Source organism: Nerophis ophidion, linkage group LG25 (assembly GCF_033978795.1).
Source record: "Nerophis ophidion isolate RoL-2023_Sa linkage group LG25, RoL_Noph_v1.0, whole genome shotgun sequence".
In the NCBI taxonomy this organism is placed as follows: Eukaryota; Metazoa; Chordata; class Actinopteri; order Syngnathiformes; family Syngnathidae; genus Nerophis; species Nerophis ophidion.
Window position 1 is genome coordinate 2,193,708 of NC_084635.1, and position 23,290 is coordinate 2,216,997.

A 23,290-nucleotide genomic window follows, 5' to 3' on the forward strand; every position below is an offset into this window, starting at 1 on the left:
TAAATGCAGATTTCTCCACATAGAAGTAATCATCAACTTAAAGTGTCCTCTTTGGGGATTGTAATAGCAATCAATCAATCAATGTTTACTTATATAGCCCTAAATCACTAGTGTCTCAAAGGGCTGCACAAACCACTACCACATCCTCGGTAGGCCCACATAAGGGCAAGGAAAACTCACACCTAGTGGGACGTCGGTGACAATGATGACTATGAGAACCTTGGAGAGGAGGAAAGCAATGGATGTGGAGCGGGTCTAACATGATATAACAGAGATCCATCTGGATTCATCAACTTCATTCTAAACATTGCTTCACAAAAAAAGAATATTTTAAACATGGACAATATTTACGGAACATGTCCACAAAAAATCTAGCTGTCAACACTGACTATAGCATTGTTGCATTTCTTTTCACACTTTATGATCTTACATTCATATTTTGAATATTGAGTTGAAGTATTATTCAATAAACATATTTATAAAGGATTTTTGAATTGTTGCTTTTTTTAGAATATTTTTTAAAAATCTCATGTACCCCTCGGCGTACCTTCAAGTACCCCCAGGGGTACGCGTACCCCCATTTGAGAACCACTGCTCTAGCAGGTGACTTTTCAAATGATGCTACATATTAGCAGTAATGCTACTTTTTGTAGCAAAGCTTGTCTGTTCGACATATTCTCACTTGAAGCCAAACCACCGCCAGACGATGGACTCCCTGCTGTTTTTATTGGGAATTAATTATTCCTTCATTCGCACCTTCTCTCTCTTGTATAACCACTCGCACGGCTCTGCTAGCATCACAGCTAACGTTACCCATGCTGCTACTTCTCTGCTGGGCGAGGGAGTATACGTATGTGAGGTATGAGGTGACAGTATGTGAGGTATGAGGTGACAGTGTGTGAGGTATGAGGTGACAGTGTGTGAGGTATGAGGTGACAGTGTGTGAGGTATGAGGTGACAGTATGTGAGGTATGAGGTGACAGTGTGTGAGGTATGAGGTGACAGTATGTGAGGTATGAGGTGACAGTGTGTGAGGTATGAGGTGACAGTGTGTGAGGTATGAGGTGACAGTGTGTGAGGTATGAGGTGACAGTGTGTGAGGTATGAGGTGACAGTATGTGAGGTGTGAGGCGACAGTATGTGAGGTGTGAGGCGACAGTATGTGAGGTATGAGGAGACAGTATGTGAGGTGTGAGGTGACAGTATGTGAGGTATGAGGTGACAGTATGTGAGGTATGAGGTGACAGTATGTGAGGTGTGAGGCGACAGTATGTGACGTGTGAGGCGACAGTATGTGACGTGTGAGGCGACAGTATGTGACGTGTGAGGCGACAGTATGTGACGTGTGAGGCGACAGTATGTGACGTGTGAGGTGACAGTATGTGAGGTGTGAGGTGACAGTATGTGAGGTGTGAGGTGACAGTATGTGAGGTGTGAGGTGACAGTATGTGAGGTATGAGGTGACAGTATGTGAGGTATGAGGTGACAGTATGTGAGGTATGAGGTGACAGTATGTGAGGTATGAGGTGACAGTATGTGACGTATGAGGTGACAGTATGTGAGGTATGAGGTGACAGTATGTGAGGTATGAGGTGACAGTATGTGACGTGTGAGGTGACAGTATGTGACGTGTGAGGTGACAGTATGTGAGGTGTGAGGTGACAGTATGTGAGGTGTGAGGTGACAGTATGTGAGGTATGAGGTGACAGTATGTGAGGTATGAGGTGACAGTATGTGAGGTATGAGGTGACAGTATGTGAGGTATGAGGTGACAGTATGTGAGGTATGAGGTGACAGTATGTGAGGTATGAGGTGACAGTATGTGAGGTATGAGGTGACAGTATGTGAGGTATGAGGTGACAGTATGTGAGGTATGAGGTGACAGTATGTGAGGTATGAGGTGACAGTATGTGAGGTATGAGGTGACAGTATGTGAGGTATGAGGTGACAGTATGTGAGGTATGAGGTGACAGTATGTGAGGTATGAGGTGACAGTATGTGAGGTATGAGGTGACAGTATGTGAGGTATGAGGTGACAGTATGTGACGTATGAGGTGACAGTATGTGAGGTATGAGGTGACAGTATGTGACGTATGAGGTGACAGTATGTGAGGTATGAGGTGACAGTATGTGAGGTATGAGGTGACAGTATGTGACGTATGAGGTGACAGTATGTGAGGTATGAGGTGACAGTATGTGAGGTATGAGGTGACAGTATGTGAGGTATGAGGTGACAGTATGTGAGGTATGAGGTGACAGTATGTGACGTATGAGGTGACAGTATGTGACGTATGAGGTGACAGTATGTGAGGTATGAGGTGACAGTATGTGACGTATGAGGTGACAGTATGTGAGGTATGAGGTGACAGTATGTGAGGTATGAGGTGACAGTATGTGAGGTATGAGGTGACAGTATGTGACGTATGAGGTGACAGTATGTGACGTATGAGGTGACAGTATGTGAGGTATGAGGTGACAGTATGTGACGTATGAGGTGACAGTATGTGACGTATGAGGTGACAGTATGTGAGGTATGAGGTGACAGTATGTGAGGTATGAGGTGACAGTATGTGAGGTATGAGGTGACAGTATGTGAGGTATGAGGTGACAGTATGTGAGGTATGAGGTGACAGTATGTGAGGTATGAGGTGACAGTATGTGACGTATGTAAGAAGGTGCGCTGGCTGTCTGTGAGAAGCAGAGACAAGAAAGAGTGAGAATAGCCTGTAATGTAATGCCCGCAGCTAAAAGCAACTGTGTGAGAACATATACTCAAATATCACGACATAATCATTTTCTATATCGCACAGAGACAAACCCGTGATATATCGCCCAGCCCTACACTAAATTACCATATATTAGACCACAGCTATCAAACTCAAGGACCGGGGGCCAGATGTGGCTCCCCACATGATTTTATATGGACCGCAAAAGCCTAGAAAGATGTGTGTCAAGAAAATACTTCATTTTTTTAACAAATACATTTTATCTTTTAATTTTCACAGAAAAAAAGCATATTTGTTCAACTTTAATATTATCTCCATCCACACAGAAAGATCCCCAGCCCGGGATTGAACTCAGGACTAATCAGGAGCACCCCAATAGATGGATTATCTCCATCCATCCATTTCCTACCGCTTGTCCCTTTCGGGGTCGTGAAGTGAAGTGAATTATATTTATATAGCGCTTTTTCTATAGTGACTCAAAGAGCTTTACATAGTGAAACCCAATATCTAAGTTACATTCAAACCAGTGTGGGTGGCACTGGGAGCAGGTGGGTAAAGTGTCTTGCCCAAGGACACAACGGCAGTGAGTAGGATGGCGGAAGCGGGAATCGAACCTGGAACCCTCAAATTGCTGGCACGGCCACTCTACCAACCGAGCTAAACCGGTTAGGGGGTGCGGAGCCTATCTCGGCTGCGTTGGGGTGGAAGGCGGGGTACACCCTGGACAAGTCGCCACCTCATCACAGGGCCAACACAGATAGACAGACAACATTCACACACTAGGGACCATTTAGTGTTGCCAATCAACCTATCCCCAGGTGCATGTCTTTGGCTGATCATGCCAAATATTATTTTACTATTATTTTTCAGATTATAAGTCGCAGTTTTTTTCATAGTTTGGCCAGGGGTGCGACTTATGTGTGAAATTATTAACACATTACCGTAAAATGTTAAATAATATTATTTATCTCATTTGCGGAAGAGACGAAGAAAATGTCAGCCATCGTCACACACACGTCAACCAATAAGAATTCAGCGGGGGAGGGTCGGGGCAGAAGTGCATTGTGGGTCATGGGTTGCTAACTGCCATAGCTAATAGAAAAAAAGCTCTGCCAGTCTTTCGTTGCTTCGGACCTGCATCCGCCCCGATACATCCATGTTAGTAGTGCAATCCAAGATAACTTCTTGATAGTGTCTGCTATTTAGCCATTCGAGACCTAATATTAGTACCAATAATCTGGCAAAACACTATTGCTTTGGTCCACTGGCGCCTCCAAAATCAACCAAAACTGAAAGTTCATTAGTGGGACTTTAATATAACTTATTAAGCTTGTCTAAAACAAACAGTGACTACAGTGAAGATGGAAAAGCCAGCCTGTGTATTTCCTAATTCCAACAACGCTTTAATCAGTGATGTTTGGTCATGAGTCGATTGATCGGACGGAAAGGAGACTAAAACATAACATACTCCTGAACTGATTCTAGTCGGCGCTAAATGATCCTTAATATCTGTGATATTCACACAGGCAAATGATTTCCTCACCCTGATTATTATTATTATATGTATGGCAGATGGTGGGCCGCTCGGTGGTAATCCCAGATGCCCATTGGCCTGACCCTTTGCACTCCACCCCTCCCCAAAAACCTTCACAAACCGGCTGAGCCGTCCAGCCAAAGAGCTGCTTTAAACTGGTGAGTAATGGCTGTGTCAGCAGTCAGTAGATGAGCCAGAGGGTAAGGGGGAGGAGAGGGGAGGCAGGTGGACGGGTATTAACACACCATTGAAGCCGAGTGGGCGCTCATTGTTAAGAATGTGTGGAAAACATTGCAGCTGCTATAAACTGTACTATACAGTAGAACTGGGGTGTCCAAACTTTTTGACTTGGGGGCAGAAAGCCAAAATGCAATATATATATATATATATATATATATATATATATATGTATATATATATATATATATATATATATATATATATGTATATATATATATATATATATATATATATATATATATATATATATATATACACACATATATATATATATATATATATATATATATATATATATATATATATATATATACACACACACACACACACACACAAACCCCGTTTCCATATGAGTTGGGAAATTGTGTTAAATGTAAATATAAACAGAATACAATGATTTGCAAATCCTTTTCAAGCCATATTCAGTTGAATATGCTACAAAGACAACATATTTCATGTTCAAACTGATAAACATTTTTTTTTTTTTTAATAATCATTACCTTTAGAATTTGATGCCAGCAACACGTGACAAAGAAGTTGGGAAAGGTGGCAATAAATACTGATAAAGTTGAGGAATGCTCATCAAACACTTATTTGGACCATCCCACAGGTGTGCAGGCTAATTGGGAACAGGTGGGTGCCATGATTGGGTATAAAAACAGCTTCCCAAAAACTGCTCAGTCTTTCACAAGAAAGGATGGGGCGAGGTACACCCCTTTGTCCACAACTGCGTGAGCAAATAGTCAAACAGTTTAAGAACAACCTTTCTCAAAGTGACATTGCAAGAAATTTAGGGATTTCAACATCTACGCTCCATAATATCATCAAAAGGTTCAGAGAATCTGGAGAAATCACTCCACGTAAGCGGCATGGCCGGAAACCAACATTGAATGACCGTGACCTTCAGTCCCTCAGATGGCCCTGTATCAAAAACCGACATCAATCTGTAAATGATATCACCGCCTGGGATCAGGAATACTTCATAAAACCACTGTCACCAAATACAGTTGGTTGCTACATCTGTAAGCGCAAGTTAAAGCTCTACTATGCAAAGCGAAAGCCATTTATCAACAACATCCAGAAACGCCGCCGGCTTCTCTGGGCCTGAGATCATCTAAGATGGACTGATGCAAAGTGGAAAAGTGTCCTGTGGTCTGACGAGTCCACATTTCAAATTGTTTTTGGAAATATTCAACATTGTGTCATCCGGACCAAAGGGGAAGCGAACCATCCAGACTGTTATCGACGCAAAGTTCAAAATCCAGCATCTGTGATGGTATGGGGGTGTATTAGTGCCCAAGGCATGGGTAACTTACACATCTGTGAAGGCACCATTAATGCTGAAAGGTACATACAGGTTTTGGAACAACATATGCTGCCATTTAAGCGCCGTCTTTTTCATGCAAGACAATGCCAAGCCACATTCAGCACGTGTCACAACAACGTGGCTTCATAAAAAGAGTGCGGGTACTTTCCTGGCCCGCCTGCAGTCCAGACTTGTCTCCCATTGAAAATGTGTGGCACATTATGAAGCGTAAAATACGAAGGCGGAGACCCCAGACTGTTGAACGACTGAAGCTCTACATAAAACAAGAATGGGAAAGAATTCCACTTTCAAAGCTTCAACAATTAGTTTCCTCAGTTCCCAAACGTTTATTGAGTGTTGTTAAAAGAAAAGGTGATGTAACACAGTGGTGAACATGCCCTTTCCCAACTACTTTGGCACGTGTTGCAGCCATGAAATTCTATGTTGATTATAATTTGCAAAAAAAATAACGTTCATGAGTTTGAACATCAACTATGTTGTCTTTGTAGCATATTCAACTGAATATGGCTTGAAAAGGATTTGCAAATCATTGTATTCTGTTTATATTTACATCTAACACCATTTCTCAACTAATATGGAAACAGGGTTTGTAAGATGGACTGATGCAAAGTGTAAAAGTGTTCTGTGGTCTGATGAGTCCACATTTCAAAATGTTTTTGGAAATTGTGGACATTTTGTCCTCCGGACCAAAGAGGAAAAGAACCATCCAGAGTGTTATAGGCGCCAAGGCGTGGGTAACTCACACATCTGTGAAGGCACCATAAATGCTGAAAGGTACATACAGGTTTTGGAGCAACATATGTTGTCATCCAAGCAACGTTATCATGGACGCCCCTGCTTATTTCTGCAAGACAATGCCAAGCCACATGTTACAACAGCGTGGCTTCATAGTAAAAGAGTGCAGGTACTAGACTGGCCTGCCTGTAGTCCAGACCTGTCTCCTATTGAAAATGTGTGGCGCATTATGAAGTGTAAAATATGACAAGGGAGACCCCGGACTGTTGAAGAACTTAAGCTGCAAATCAAGCAAGAATTGGTAAGAATTCCACCTGAAAAGCTTCAAAAATTGGTCTTCTAAGTTCCCCAAAATGTACTGAGTGTTGTTAAAAGGAAAGTCCATGTAACACAGTGGTAAAAATGCCCCTGTGCCAACTGTTTTGCAATGTGTTGCTGCTGTCACGCCAAATTTCTTCCCCCCTACAAAAACCTTCCCCCCATTTACTTCCGGGGTCATGATTAATACAGACGTTTTGTTAACGCTATATTATAAAAATGTAACGCTATATTATAAAAATACAGACGTTTTGTTAACGCTATATTATAAAAATGTAACGCTATATTATAAAAATACAGACGTTTTGTTAACGCTACATTATAAAAATGTAACATTATATTATAAAAATACAGACGTTTTGTTTACGCTATATTATAAAAAAAATGAAAAAAATATTTACAAACACAAGCTATGGGATGACGCATTTACTTCCGGGCTCACTTTTCCTCTCATGTCATCCCATGGCTTGTGTTTGTAAATTGTTTTTAAATTTTTTTATATAGCATAAATTATATAGCATTATATTTTTATAACATAGTGTTAACAAAACATCCGTATTAATCATGACCCCTGAAGTAAATGGGGGGGGGGGGGGGGTTTGTAAGGAGAAGAAATTTGGCGTGACACTGCCATTAAATTCTAAGTTAATGATTATTTGCAAAATAAAACTAAGTTTCTCAGTTGGAACATAAAATATCTTGTCCTTGCAGTCTTATAAGTTGAAAAGGATTTGCAAATCATTGTATTCTGTTTTTATTTACGTGCCAACTTCACTGGTTCTGGGTTTTGTAATAAATTCTTTAAACATTTTTAGCACTGTTCTTTTCTAACGATGTGTAAGTGAAACTAAATTGGACTACCTGAGGTTTGTATATTTTGAATACATCGAACACTGATCAGCTCAGTCCTAACTGTTTTTGTTGACCTTTCTCTAGAGTAGAACTATTGAAACACAGAAGTACAATACAACGCTCCCTAAAGTGCTCCCATCTGTCGAAAAAAATGTGTCATGGCTTCCATAAATGTAACAATGGTCACTTCAGTTACCTCATTGGCTATAATCTTCTTGCTTCCTCTGCATTTCCACGGGGGCCCAGCGACAATCTAATCTAAAATCATGGCTGCTAATCCGCCGCAGCAACAGCGGCAGCAGTGGTTGGCGGTAAATTAGGCCTTTGAGTGATAGCCATCTGCCGGACGCGCGTTTAATTAGTTTGTTTTACTCATCTAATACCAAAACGCTACAGTGATTTAGATAGGTGTGATGGATTTGAACACAATCACGCTAATCAACGTGTGTTTGCTCGCATCTTTTCTTTCAACTGCATCGCGAAATGTGCCGTTTACAAACCTGTGTATGAATATTACATTTGTCTTTTAATGGAGGACGGATCACAGCTAGATTTTGCATGGAAGAAAATGAAGCAAATGGTCTGTTAAAGTTTTAGCTTCATTGTATTTGTCATCCACCAATGAAAGCTCTCTCCCGGTTAAAGTTAGTCCAGAACCCGGCAACACGACTTTTAACAGGGGCCAGGAAACGCCAGCATATACCGTATTTTTCGGATTATTAATCGCTCCGAAGTATTTGTTGAACCGGCCGAAAATGCATAATAAAGAAGGAAAAAAACATATACATGTATACGTCGCACTGGAGTATAAGTCGCATTTTTGGGGGATATTTATTTGATAAACTCCAACACCAAGAATAGACATTTAAAATGCAATTTAAAATACCGTATTTCCTTGAATTGCCGCCGGGTATATAGTATGCACCTGCCTAGAATTACTGCCGAGTTAAACTCGTTTCGCAAAATATTATTTTTATTAGCGCATGTCTAGAATTTCCGCCGGGTCAAACTCGTCACGTCATCATTTTCAAAATGGAGGAGGCTGATTTCAATCATTTGAAATCGTATAAAGGGAAGAAGATTAAGAGCTATTCAGTAGGATTTAAGGTCCAAGCTATTGAATATGCTAAAAAGAACAGTAAGCAGCTATGTTTTATTAATATACCGTAGCTGCGTGTGTCAAATATGAGTCATTAAATGACTCCCGCCTCCTGGTGGTAGAGGGCGCTAGTGATCCTTCTTGCGACTACTCGGCTGCAGAAGAAGTGACAACAAGCAGCAAGAGTGAGCAGCGATCCTTTATTTTTTCCTCTCGCTTGCACTTTTAACATGGAGGATTACATATCTAAAATAAAACCGTTTTCTAAACTGGACTTTCAATCGAAGCAGGAGGTAATAAAGGAAGATCTCCATCGAGACAGAGAGTTTTAAAACTGAAGAAAGATAAGGAAGACTTCTATAAACAAGTTATTGATGCTTTTGATTAGAAGGAGCTGCGCATGGACTTCATTTATAAGTAAAGGTAAGACCATAATAACGTTTTTTTTTTTAATCAAATGTGCTTTTCATGATGGTATCCTTACATCACACTCAAATTTAGAAGCGCAGGCCTCAATTTACCGCATGCCTTTGGTAAACGCCGTAGTGAGAAGAGGTTTTAAATTAACTAGCGCCCCGGCGGCAATTCAAGGAAATACGGTAAATAAAGAATAGTGAAGAACAGTCTGAATAAGTGTAGGTTATATGAGGCATAAATAAGCAACTGCTATGTTAACCTAACATATTATGGTAAGAGTCATTCAAATAACTACAACATATAAAACATGCTATACCTTTACCAAACTATCTCTCACTCCTAATCACTAAATCCCATGAACTCTTCTTCCTCGATGTTGCTTCTAAACAACTCTGCCAACTCCAAAGGTATGCGCCGCTTCCTCTTGTCCTTTTCTGCTAGGGCTGGGCGTATCGATACCAAGTATCGATAGTATCGATACATGGTGAATATCAGTATCGCATCGATACTGGTGTGATGGTATCGATACTTCACCAAATTAAGCAAATCACTCCGATTTAAAAAAAAAATGTGAGCGCTCCTCACCACTCCTTCCTCCTCCCTAGTGATGGGTCGCGAACGAGATTTAAAAACACTTTAAAAATTCACCTTCAACCCAAAATGAAATAAAATAAATACAATTAATATGACGATTGGTGCGTTGGCGCACACACATCAGTATAATTGGCTCCGAGTTTCACTCTGACACACACACACACACACACACACACACACACACACACACACACACACACACACACACACACACACGTGCGTTTCCAGTGCGACTTAATGTCTTAGTTGTAAACTGTAAAGTATTTTATTGCACTAAAATAACGATAAGAATTTCTCAGTTCTTTTGTTTTCAGTGTTTTCTTTTTTACTGAAGTTCTTGTGTGTTGTGAGGCGACTAGCCAAGTTCAGTATTTGTTTTCACCTTATTTGCACGACTTACTGTATTGTAATTGATATTATTACTTTTTTATTTGAATTTCTCAGTTCTTTTGTTTTGTGTTCATGTTTACAACTTTGTTCAATAACTAGAGTTTTGTTATTTACCTTAAGTGTTTGTGTGTTTTGAGGCCACAAGCCAGGTTCAGTAGTTGTTTGCACCTTATTTGCATTACTTTATTGCTATTGATATTACTTTTGTAATAAATATTTGATTTTATGACTTAAATCGTTGTCCTGTGTTGTATTATTATCATAATCAATTAATAAAGGCAAAAGTACAAATTTGTTTTTCAAAAGTATCGATACACCGAAGTCCCCCCCCCCAACCAGATGACGTCACTTCCGGTATCGGATCGGATCGGTATCGATACCCAAATTTGCGATATTGCCCACCCCTATTTCCTGCTGCATATTTCACTACATCCAGCCTGTAATCTGCACTACAGGATTTCCTTTACGGTGCCATTTTTGTTCAGCCCTTCTCAGTTTTTATAAGTTATCGCCAACGTTGAAATGATTCATCTTAATGGCTACGGCAGTAGCATACAGCATATAGGAGTTAGCATCCTATGACCCACAATGCACTTCTGCCATGACCCTCCCCCGCCGAGTTCTTATTGGTTGACGTGTGTGTGACGATTGCTGACATTTTCTTCGTCTCTTCCGCGAATTATATAAATAATATTATTTAATATTTTACGGTAATGTGTTAATAAATTCCCACATAAATTGCTGCAGAATATATGTCGCACCAAACTATGAAAAAAAACTGCGACTTATAATCCGAAAAATACTATAACTCCAATTTTTGAGAATTTGCACTAGCTAGCTGCCTGTTCATTGTAAAATTAATTTTAAAACATGGCTATTTGTTATTAAAACTGTACATGGACTGGCAACTCATATCTCGGACCTCATCCAAACTTACAATCCTACGCGCGCTTTGAGGTCCGAGAGCCAGCTCCAGCTCGTGGTGCCCAAGACCAGACTTAAAAGCAGGGGAGACAGGACCTTCTCTGTGGTCGGCCCAAAGCTCTAGAACACTCTGCCCCTCCATGTTCAAACTGCTCCCACAGTGGACTCTTTTAAGTCTCGTCTTAAGACCCACTTTTATTCTTTGGCTCAGTGGTTCTCAAATGGGGGTACGTGTACCCCTGGGGGTACTTGAAGGTATGCCAAGGGGTACGTGAGATTTTTTTTAAATATTCCAAAAATATCAACAATTCAAAAATCCTTTATAAATATATTTATTGAATAATACTTCAACAAAATATGAATGTAAGTTCATAAACTGTGATAAGAAATACAACAATGCAATATTCAGTGTTGACAGCTAGATTTTTTGTCGACATGTTCCATAAATATTGATGTTAAAGATGTATTTATTTGTGAATAAATGTTTAGAAGTAAGTTGAGGGCACTTTAAGTTGATGATTACTTCGATGTTCTTTATTTACAATTGAACAACTTGTTTATTTTTCAACAAGTTTTTAGTTATTTTTATATCTTTTTTTTTCAAATAGTTGAAGAAAGACCACTACAAATGAGCAATATTTTGCACTGTTATACAATTTAATAAATCATAAACTGATGACATAGTGCTGTATTTTACTTCTTTATCTCTTTTTTTCAACCAAAAATGCTTTGCTCTGATTAGGGGGTACTTGAATTAAAAAAATGTTGACAGGGGCTACATCACTGAAAAAAGGTTGAGAACCACTGCTTTGGCTTTTAACACTTCGTGAGTTTTGTGGTCCTCTGTGTTTTTTTAAATGTTGATTTATATTTTTGTTTTAATTGGTTTTACCCTTTAAAACAGTTTTTAATCATATTTATTTTATACTGTTTTAACATAGGTTTTATTTTTTATTAAGTCATTGGTGGAGGTAAGGATAATGTTTGAATATTGTTTTTTAATATTGTTGAGCAGCACTTTGGAACCAATTATGCTGTTTGAATGTGCTATATAAATAAAGTGGATTGGATTGGAAAACATGTTGTATTGCATTTGAATGCATGACTCATTTTGATCAGCATGTTCCTACAAAAAAATTTTAAAACAAAAAAAATAAAACTAATGTAGCTAAACGTATAAGGTTTGTGTACCTTCCTGTTCATTCTATTTGAAATGCTTAAAGTCCTACTGAAATGAGATGTTCTTATTTAAACGGGGATAGCAGCTCCATTCTATGTGTCATACTTCATCATTTCGCCATATTGCCATATTTTTGCTGAAAGGATTTAGTAGAGAACATCCAGGATAAAGTTGGCAACTGGAGAAAAGCTCTGCCTCTACCGGAAGTCGCAGACAATGACGTCACACGTGTGGGGGCTCCTCCTATATTCACATTGATTTTAATGGGAGCCTCCAACAAAAAGTGCTATTCGGACCGAGAAAACGACAATTTCCCCATTAATTTGAGCGAGGATGAAAGATTCGTGTTTGAGGATATTGATAGCGACGGACTAGAAAAAAAAATATATTAAAAATTAAAAATAAAAAAAAACGCGATTGCATTGAGACGGATTCGTATGTTTTTAGACACATTTACTAGGATAATTCTGGGAAATCCCTTATCTTTCTATTGTGTTGCTAGTGTTTTAGTGAGTTAAATAGTACCTGATAGTCGGAAGTGTACGTCCACGGCCGGGTGTTGACTCGCAGTGTCTCGGGGAAGTCGACAGCAGCTGTATGGGAGGCAGAAGCTCAGCTGATATCTGGTAAGAGGCGACTTTTTAACCACAATTTTCTCACCGAAACCTGCTGGTTGACAAGTGGTCGGGATCCATGTCCGCTGTGATCCATACTAAAGTTTCACCTCCGTGAATTTTAAACAAGGAATCACCGTGTGTTTGTGTGGCTAAAGGCTAAAGCTTCCCAACTCCATCGTTCTACTTTGATTTCTCCAATATTAATTGAACAAATTGCAAAAGATTCAGCAACACAGTTCTACAAAATATTGTGTAATTATGCCATTAAAGCAGACGACATTTAGCTGTGTGTGTGTGCAGCACTCATACTTCCTAAAAACCTGTGACGTCTTGCATACACGTCATCATTACACGACGTTTTCAAGACGAAACTCACGGGAAATTTAAAATTGCAATTTAGTAAACTAAAGCGGCCGTATTGTCATGTGTTGCAATGTTAATATTTCATCATTGATATATAAACTATCAGACTGCGTGGTCGCTAGTAGTGGCTTTCAGTAGGACTTTAAATGCAAATCAAAAAACACATTTCGGACCATTTTTTCCATTTTCATTTCTGAAACAAAAGTTGGACAACTATTGAATGACACTTTTTTAAAACAACAGTAGGACTCCTGCTGAACAACGATGTTACCTGTATGCTAAAAACATGCTGTGGAGAGGCAAAGCCGACGGCCCGACAGAGCGGCAGGGCACGCTGGAGCCTGGCCCAAGATGGCAGCGAGGAGGCGGAGAATGCGAGCGAGCGGCGAGGCGGGGGGTGCCAGGAGCGACGCTACAAGCGGGATCAGGAGGGTGGATCGCTCACCTGGACACAATAAATATATCTCCTCTTGAGGTATAAAAGGGGAGAAGGAGGAAAGAACGGGGCAGAAGGAGTTGGAGAGCCCGCAGCACATGTAGCGCGTGAGAGACAGAGAGCAAGAGGCAGACGAAGAAGCGGCCGACTGAAGAGCGGACCGAAGAGTGAGCAGCGGAGAAGGAAGGAGCTGAAAAGTGACACTAAGATTTATTTGGAAAAATAAACAAGAACGTGCTCAAGAATGTCCTTCCGTGGTGGTCAATGGAACCCGCACGACAGCGAGAGTCTGTCACACATGCTAAACGCAAAGGAAAAACTAAAATACTGCTTCCAGTTCAATTTGTTATCACACAGATAACTGTCACGGTTTGGGTCGCAGCTGACTGCGGGGTTCGTTCTCCCGAAATGCAGACGGACGACTCCGGATGAAGTCGTGAGGTAGGAGATGATTTATTGTCCATAAATCATGCAAAACACAAGAATACAGGAAAACTTGCCGAAGCTAAGGTAACCATTTGGTCAGGTTTGCTTTTGGAATTGGATTGCATTGTTATGGTATTGCTGTGTAGTGGTTTGTTGGATTGATAAAAAAAAAATCCCCCCCCCAAAAAATCGATTTTTTAAAAATGAGAATCGATTCTGAATCGCACAACGTATTCGAAACGATTTTTTCTCACACTCCTAATTTTCATAATAATTGTTTTCGTCCTCCTGTTGGAGCGTTTTGAGTTAATACGTTTTATAGCAGATACAGCGCAAATTATAGTTTGTTTTTGTTTTTTGTGTGTTCCTCCTTTTAGGAGTCATTCTTGGTTGTTCCCTTTTTTTTGGAACCTTTTTCACTGACATTTTTAATTATTGTAGATATTGTATCACTCTGACTCTGGAGGTTTTGATTGATTGATTGATACTTTTATTAGTAGATTGCACAGTACAGTACATATTCCGTACAATTGACCACTAAATGGTAACACCCCAATAAGTTTTTCAACTTGTTTAAGTCGGGGTCCACGTTAATCAATTCCTGGTGAAAGATCTGTCAAAATAAAAGCCTAAAAAGTATCCCTACTCTGCATCTGAGTTCAATCCTTTGTCCAAGCCTGACAGCTGAAGTGGGAAAAGTTGGCAGAGTTGGTGTTAGCGCAACCCAAATACTGTTAGACTTAGTGTGGATCGGTCAGTGTTAAAAAAGTACAGGATTTGGTACCCTTCCCTAACTGTAATACATATACGACCTAAATAAAACCTCATTCAAGACTTGATATAGGCCAAAATATGCATTATCTGAAAAATAATCAGTGATGGAAGAAGCACGACGTGGCGAGGGATGATGTCGGTACCATGAAAAAGATGTCATCCTTGCAAAGGTAACAAACATACTTGGAAGTCATAATCCTACTCTTTACCAACACTTGACATTCAAAGGGATTATCTAAATCGATTTAAGATGATTCGCGTTTGAACTGCTTAGAGGATTGTGCCGCACTGCTGTCCTATCAAAACACGTGCGCACATTCATGATCGATTGTTGTTCTTACTCGCATGAACTGAACTTAACCTTTTTTAAAGTCCAATTCTCAGAAGTCAACAATTGGAGATAAACAAAATGTATCGAGAGTTAAACCAAACTTGACCCAACCAAACTTTAGATCAATGAGAATTTAAATTATAACTAATAAATCAGTGTTTTTTTTTTTTTTTTTTGTACATTACACATTTTGATGAATTTAAATCAGGAGTGTCCAAACCTTTTGACTTGCGGGTAGCATTGGGCTAAAACAATCTGGTCGAGGGTCAACAGCATGTAAAGTAACTATATATATATATATATATATATATATATATATATATATATATATATATAAATATATAAAACATATTTATACATACACATATATATATATATATATATTTAAACACACATATATCTGTATACATATACACATATACATACACACACACATATATATTCATATACATACACACATATATATATACATACACATACACACACATATATATATACACATACACACACACATATATATACATACACACACACACATATATATATATATATACATACACACACACACATATATATATATATACATACACACACACACATATATATATATATACATACACACACACACATATATATATATATACATACACACACACACATATATATATATATATATATATATATACATACATACATATATATATATATATATTAATACATATACATGCATATTTATAGCCTATACATGTATTTGTGAACATACCATAATAATATAATAGATATATAATTAATAATGAATACAACAGGATATTAAAAGTATGTGAAAGTTCGACTTCAACCTTGTTTACTTCCATCACAACCCCCTTCCAGTTTTGTAAGCAATCAAAAATATCAAGCAGCTAAAATGTGCCAAACATGGATAAGTGTGGAGAGTGTTTTGCATTTTTCCTATCAGGCTTTGTAAAGGATTTAATCACATTTTTTTTATGGTGAATGCACTTTTTTTTTTATCATTTCCACATTGTTCAGTGACCATGTCTGTTGACATTTTGTGTTGATTGGATATTTTTTATATTTATTTATTTATTTTGCACTAGGTCGTACAAGTAAATGCTGCGCTTGACCTCTACTCAGAGCATAATTGAACGTAATTGACCTGGAAAAACTCACGTTGTCCACTAAACGGCGACAAAAAGTAGCATGAAAATTGTTCAGACTTTTAAAATGAATGCAAGATTCTTAAATTCACGACGTCTCGCGGGCCAATCTGAGGACCTCGTGGGCCGCACTTGGATCACGGGCTTTGGTTTGGACACCTTTGGTTTAAAACAAAAAACAAAAAGTCTAGTGCCTCCTTAATCCAACAGACGCACACCCAGGCAGTCATTTGTTTACTGCAAGCTTTCATGTGAGAGAATATATAAAAACCTGAAACAGCAGCAGCAGTTTTGAGGATGGCCTAAACAAACCGCAGGGCACTGAGCTGCGTCAAGAGGCTCAGCTAAGGTCCAATCTGACGATTATCTCTCCTGGCCGTTCTGCTGATGGCAGCACGACGTCGCTTTAGGAAGCAGCTGTTTACTGTCAGAGATCTAGGTCAGAACACGGGGAGAGTTGCTTGTACCAGGCAGGCCTGCTTGTACCGTCAGCGAGGCCTCCGGTTCTATATCAAGCTGCTTGATGGTCGGTGGGCCCTGAGCTAGGAACTAAGTCATGGAACATTACCATCATTTCTGCTATTAAACTGTCAAGATGTTTAATTGGTCAGCATCAGGGACACATTGGACTCCAAAAAGGCCTTCACTCCATGCTAAACCGAAGATCGTCATGTCTTTATGATCATGTTCTGTTTAGTTATGTTCTGTTTTTGACTCCATTAGTTTCTGTTTTTGGGTTAAGTTTGTTTCCCACCTTGTGCGCGCCCTTTGTTTTTTTAAGACGTCTGAGTGTTAAAATTAATGTTCCTACCTTCACGTCGTGTCCGATCCAGTCGCTTTGCACCACGGGAAAACAAACCGCACCATAGTCCACGTGTTGACAGATGGCAAGAAGTGAGCAATCAGAAGTGTCAAGAGTGTGATGTCGCCAGGCTTACTGCCTGGCAAATGCAGGCTTCAATGGTGATGTGGCGATTGACAACAGGTGCATGAGTCCAGGTGAATCAGGTGCGTGAGCCGTGAGAACAGGTGAACTGATTGGTAGTCATGGAAACAAAAACAAACCAGGGTGTGCAAAATCAGGAATTAATGGAGTCAAAAACAAAACAGAACATAACTAAACAGAACATGATCACAAAGATTGCATGAAAGTGAACGCGTGTAAACATTTTAATTATAGTTACAACTTTTTATAGATGTTTTTAACAGTGGTTGTTGTATTTTGCTGACCTCTAGTGACCACACTAATTCATTAAAATATGCTCATGATGCCATACGTTAAATGATGCGGACACATTTGTTACTGGATATTTTCTACTGGATACTTCTAAGTAAATGCAAATGTAATAATTTGATACTTCGTTATATTGACAAACACATTTTAGACAGAAATAGTGCTCAATTAGGATTTTTTTTTACGCTTTTCTAGCTTGTGAGCTATTGTGTGCTTAGCTGTTGTGTAGCTGCTAGTTCTTAGTAGCCTATAGCCCAGGGGTTCCCAAACATTTTGCCTCCCATGGAAAATAAAGTCGAAGGGTCGTGGGCCAAACAGTGATTTTAAAGGTGAAACTTAAAAAATGTCAATACTGTAACAACGTTCCTTTAATTAGTGCAAATAAAAATAACTGCTGGTAGCTCGTTGTGTCCTGATACAACTTTTTTTTAAAGTCCTGTATAATACCAATATTGGAGCTTTGAGTATTAGCCGATACCGATATTGATCCGATAAACACTTTTGTAGTGTGGAATGCTTGAAAAAAACTTGATAAAGTTAAATTAGTTAGAGAACAATAGTAAGTATGAACTAAAAATGGATTTATGCTGTCTTTAAATTGAAGTGGGGTGGCAATTGTTTTTTATTTTATTATTTTTAATTTTTTGACAACACATAGGGGCCAGAATAATTCACTGAGTGAAGTGCATGACACAGTAAGTTGAATGATGCCCACATGTTTGTGACTGGATTAAGTTGAATACGCTTCTGCCTTGGATACCGCCAATAACCAAAATAAGAATGAAATAAATAAATGTGTTAATTAGATGTCTTATCAATTAACTTAATGTACAATTTATTGAACTATTTAATCATTTATTCCATTACTGTACTTAATTACCTCAAAAATATTTCACAATGAAATCATTTATTTCAAAATGTTATTATTACTCATACTGACTGGTATACACAAGCTATGGAGATGATATCAGTAGAAAAAAGGGAATTTAGTTTAGATAAAAATGAGTCATATATATTGGAATATGGGATCCATTATTCAAATTTGTTTCAACTATTAAATGAACCGAAAATATGACTTTTTTTAGTCTTTGTGCAAAATATCGGACACAATGTGTTGTCAAGCTTATGAGATGCGATTGTGAACAATTTTTAAATAATTATTTGAATTGAAAAAAGTGGGTAAATAATGTATAACATATTGAAATATCCATCCATTTTCTACCGCTTATTCCCTTTTGGGGTCGCGGGGGGCGCTGGTGCCTATCTCAGCTACAATCGGGCGGAAGGCAGGGTACACCCTGGACAAGTCGCCACCTCATCACAGGGCCAACACAGATAGACAGACAACATTCACACTCACATTCACACACTAGGGACCATTTAGTGTTGCCAATCAACCTATCCCCAGGTGCATGTCTTTGGAAGTGGGAGGAAGCCGGAGTACCCGGAGGGAACCCACGCAGTCACGGGGAGAACATGCAAACTCCACACAGAAAGATCCCGAGCCTGGATTTGAACCCAGGACTGCAGGACCTTCGTATTGTGAGGCAGACGCACTAACCCCTCTGCCACCGTGAAGCCCCCATATTGAAATAATTAAATATAATTTTACAATAAATTAATGACACATTTGATATCACACTTTAATTTATTTTATTAAAATGTCAATTAATGGTTGACCCATGTAAGTATCAAATATGATTAATATAAAGATTGATTTATTAATTTATTGTGTCCCACTTGACCCTTAAAACATGCATCTATGTAGATTTAGAAAAAAATATTTACCAAATATGGCTCCTTATCCAATAAACTGATCAATAGTTAACTCATTTGAGTCCATAGATTGTCTCTTCATGTCAACATCCACTGAGCTGGTGATGTGTAAGATGAAGATCTGCTGTCAGACACACCTGACTAACATAAGAGGCTCAGTTTCCACAGTCAGATCCCAAAGGGAGATTTATCATAGAGTTATATAACACACACACACATACGCGTAGACGCAAACACACGCACACACAAGACAGCTGATGGAAGGATGCGACCACAATGCTGCAGTCAGCACTGATCAGATCAGATTTAACAGCCCTTCATCTCCACACACACAAACACACACACACACACACACACACACACACACACACACACACACACACACACACACACACGATCCATGGCAACACTCCCGTAGTTGGAGTATGTTGCTTGAAAAGTAAAGGAAAGATGAATGTTTGTCTTTTCTGATGTGCTTGGTCCACTAAGTTATATTAGTAAGCCTTAGTTTGGTGACATAATCACAACATACAGTGGAACTGTGATTTACGAACCCCTCTATTTGCGAACTTTTCAAGTTACTAACTTTTACACGGAGACAAATGTGCCTCTGTGTACAAACCATGTCGGTCTCTCTTCATTCTTCAGTCATTTTGTGTTGCGTCTGCAGGCAGAAAGCAGGACACAGCATTGTGTCGGGGGCGGAGCCCTCCATGTCACTTGTGGCATATTACTAGTCACTTCTCAGCGCTTTAGCACTTGTGCCTTTTCTGTGTTTTTTCAACTTTTGTGCATTTTGATAACTCAATATGTCTCCCCAAGACAGCGTGGAAAGAAGTAGGGAAATACTATTTATATACATATATTTATATATATATATATATATATATATATATATATATATATATATATATATATATACAAACCCTGTTTCCATATGAGTTGGGAAATTGTGTTAGATGTAAATATAAACAGAATACAATGATTTGCAAATCCTTTTCAACCCATATTCAGTTGAATATGCTACAAAGACAACATATTTGATGTTCAAACTCATAAACTTAATTTTTTTTTTGCAAATAATAATTAACTTTTAATTTCATGGCTGCAACACGTGCCAAAGTAGTTGGGAAAGGGCATGTTCACCACTGTGTTACATCACCTTTTCTTTTAACAACACTCGTTTGGGAACTGAGGAAACTAATTGTTGAAGCTTTGAAAATGGAATTCTTTCCCATTCTTGTTTTATGTAGAGCTTCAGTCCTTCAACAGTCCAGGGTCTGCGCTGTCCTATTTTACGCTTCAAAATGCGCCACACATTTTCGATGGGAGACAGGTCTGGACTGCAGGCGGGCCAGGAAAGTACCCGCACTCTTTTTTTACGAAGCCACGCTGTTTTAACACATGGCCTGGCATTGTCTTGCTGTAATAAACAGGGGCGTTCATGATAACGTTGCTTGGATAACAACATATGTTGCTCCAAAACTTGTATGTACCTTTCAGCATTAATGGTGCCTTCACAGATGTGTAAGTTACCCATGCCTTGGGCACTAATAAATGATAAATGGGTTGTACTTGTATAGCGCTTTTCTACCTTCAAGGTACTCAAAGCGCTTTGACACTACTTCCACATTTACCCATTCACACACACATTCACACACTGATGGAGGGAGCTGCCATGCAAGGTGCCAACCAGGACCCATCAGGAGCAAGGGTAAAGTGTCTTGCTCAGGACACAACGGACGTGACGAGGTTGGTACTAGGTGGGAATTGAACCAGGGACGCTCGGGTTGCGCACGGCCACTCTCCCCACTGCGCCACGCCGTCCCTAATACACCCCCATACCATCACACATGCTGGCTTTTACACTTTGGGCCTATAACAATCCGGATGGTTATTTTCCTCTTTCTTCCGGAGGACACCACGTCCTCTGTTTCCAAATATAATTTGAAATGTGGACTCCTCAGACCACGGAACACCTCTCCACTTTGCATCAGTCCATCTTAGGTGAGCTCGGGCCCAGCCAAGCCGGCGGCGTTTCAGGATATTGTTGATAAATGGGTTTGGCTTTGCATAGTAGAGTTTTAACTTGCACTTACAGATGTAGCGACCAACTGTAGTTACTGACTGGGGTTTTATGAAGTGTTCCTGAGCCCATGTGGTGATATCCTTTACACACTGATGTCGGTTTTTGATGCAGTACCGCCTGAGGAATCAAAAGTCCGTAATATCATCGCTTACGTGCAGTGATTTCTCCAGATTCTCTGAACCTTTTGATGATTTTACAGACCGTAGATGGTAAAATCCCTAAATTCCTTGCAACAGCTCGTTGAGAAATGTTGTTCTAAAACTGTTCCACAATTTTCTTACAAAGTGGTGACTCTCACCACATCCTTGTTTGTGAATGACTTAGCATTTCTCAGAAGCTGCTTTTATAGCCAATCATGGCACCCACCTGTTCCCAATTAGCCTGCACACCTGTGGGATGTTCCAAATAAGTGTTTGATGAGCATTCCTCAACTTTATCAGTATTTATTGCCACCTTTCCCAACTACTTTGTCACGTGTTGCTGGCATCAAATTCTAAAGTTAATGATTATTTGCAAAAAAAAAACATGTTTATCAGTTTGAACATGAAATATGTTGTCTTTGTAGCATATTCAACTGAATATGGCTTGAAAAGGATTTGCAAATCATTGTATTCTGTTTATATTTACATCTAACACAATTTCCAGAGGGGCTTCACAGTGGAAGAGGGGTTAGTACGTCTGCCTCACAATACGAAGGTCCTGCAGTCCTGGGTTCAAATCCAGGCCCGGGATCTTTCTGTGTGGAGTTTGCATGTTCTCCCCGTGACTGCGTGGGTTCCCTCCGGGTACTCCGGCTTCCTCCCACTTCCAAAGACATGTACCTGGGGATAGGCCCCTCCCACTTCCAAAGACATGCACCTGGGGATAGGTTGATTGGCAACACTAAATGGTCCCTAGTGTGTGAATGTTGTCTGTCTGTGTTGGCCCTGCGATGAAGTGGCGACTTGTCCAGGGTGTACCCTGCCTTCCGCCCGATTGTAGCTGAGATAGGCGCCAGCGCCCCCCGCGACCCCGAAAGGGAATAAGCGGTAGAAAATGGATGGATGGATGGATGGACAATTTCCCAACTCATATGGAAACGGGGTTTGTATATATACTGGTATATTACATTATTATATTTTCAAATAATATATACAATATATAACAAATCCCAATTACCAAGAACAATGATACATTTCACCATTTTTTTTAAAAGTAGTATTTTTGGAATGGAAAAAAAAAAAAAAACATGTTACAGGGTGCGCCCCCGACCGCACTTTGGACACCCCTGCCGTAGACCCCCTCCCTACCTCATTAGACGTCTTCTCAAAGTCCATTATGAATCATTTATCATTACATAACTCAGCTCCTCTAATCATCCTTTGAATCCTAATATTAGACTGCTCCCCTGCTAATCTATTTGTCTTGCCATAATCTATGGCCTGCTGGTGTAAGCACGTCCTCACCTCCAACTCTGCCTGCTGCTGCCACCGTCTTGTCCATTGTTGACCTCTGGACTGTGTGTCTGTCCCTCTGCAGGCTGGACAGCTCCAAGTCCTGCCCACACAATAAGCAATAATGTCAAGTACATTCATATTGTATTAGGTGATTATCAGTGTATACATTGGTCTTGTGTAAATAATACAAGACCAACAGAGACACTTTTTAACTGCACTGTAGGCTTCAAGATGGTGGTGACTTTTCTACAGCTCAACCAGGACAAAACACAAGTTTTAGTTTCAGGCCCTGAAGACCAGTAGGAGAAACCCATC

At 39.5% G+C, this 23,290-nt stretch overlaps 1 protein-coding gene across 2 annotated transcripts in view; it reads right to left on the bottom strand.

Moving 5' to 3' along the window:
* The window catches only part of dhodh (dihydroorotate dehydrogenase), a 69,413-nt gene extending 46,364 nt beyond the window's left edge, over positions 1-23,049 (bottom strand). For both annotated transcript variants that reach the window (XM_061887723.1, XM_061887722.1), the window contains exon 1: positions 22,985-23,049. The gene's annotated coding sequence lies outside the window, so the exon portion shown is untranslated. The remainder of the gene's footprint in view (positions 1-22,984) is intronic.
* Positions 23,050-23,290: the final 241 nt, after the last annotated feature.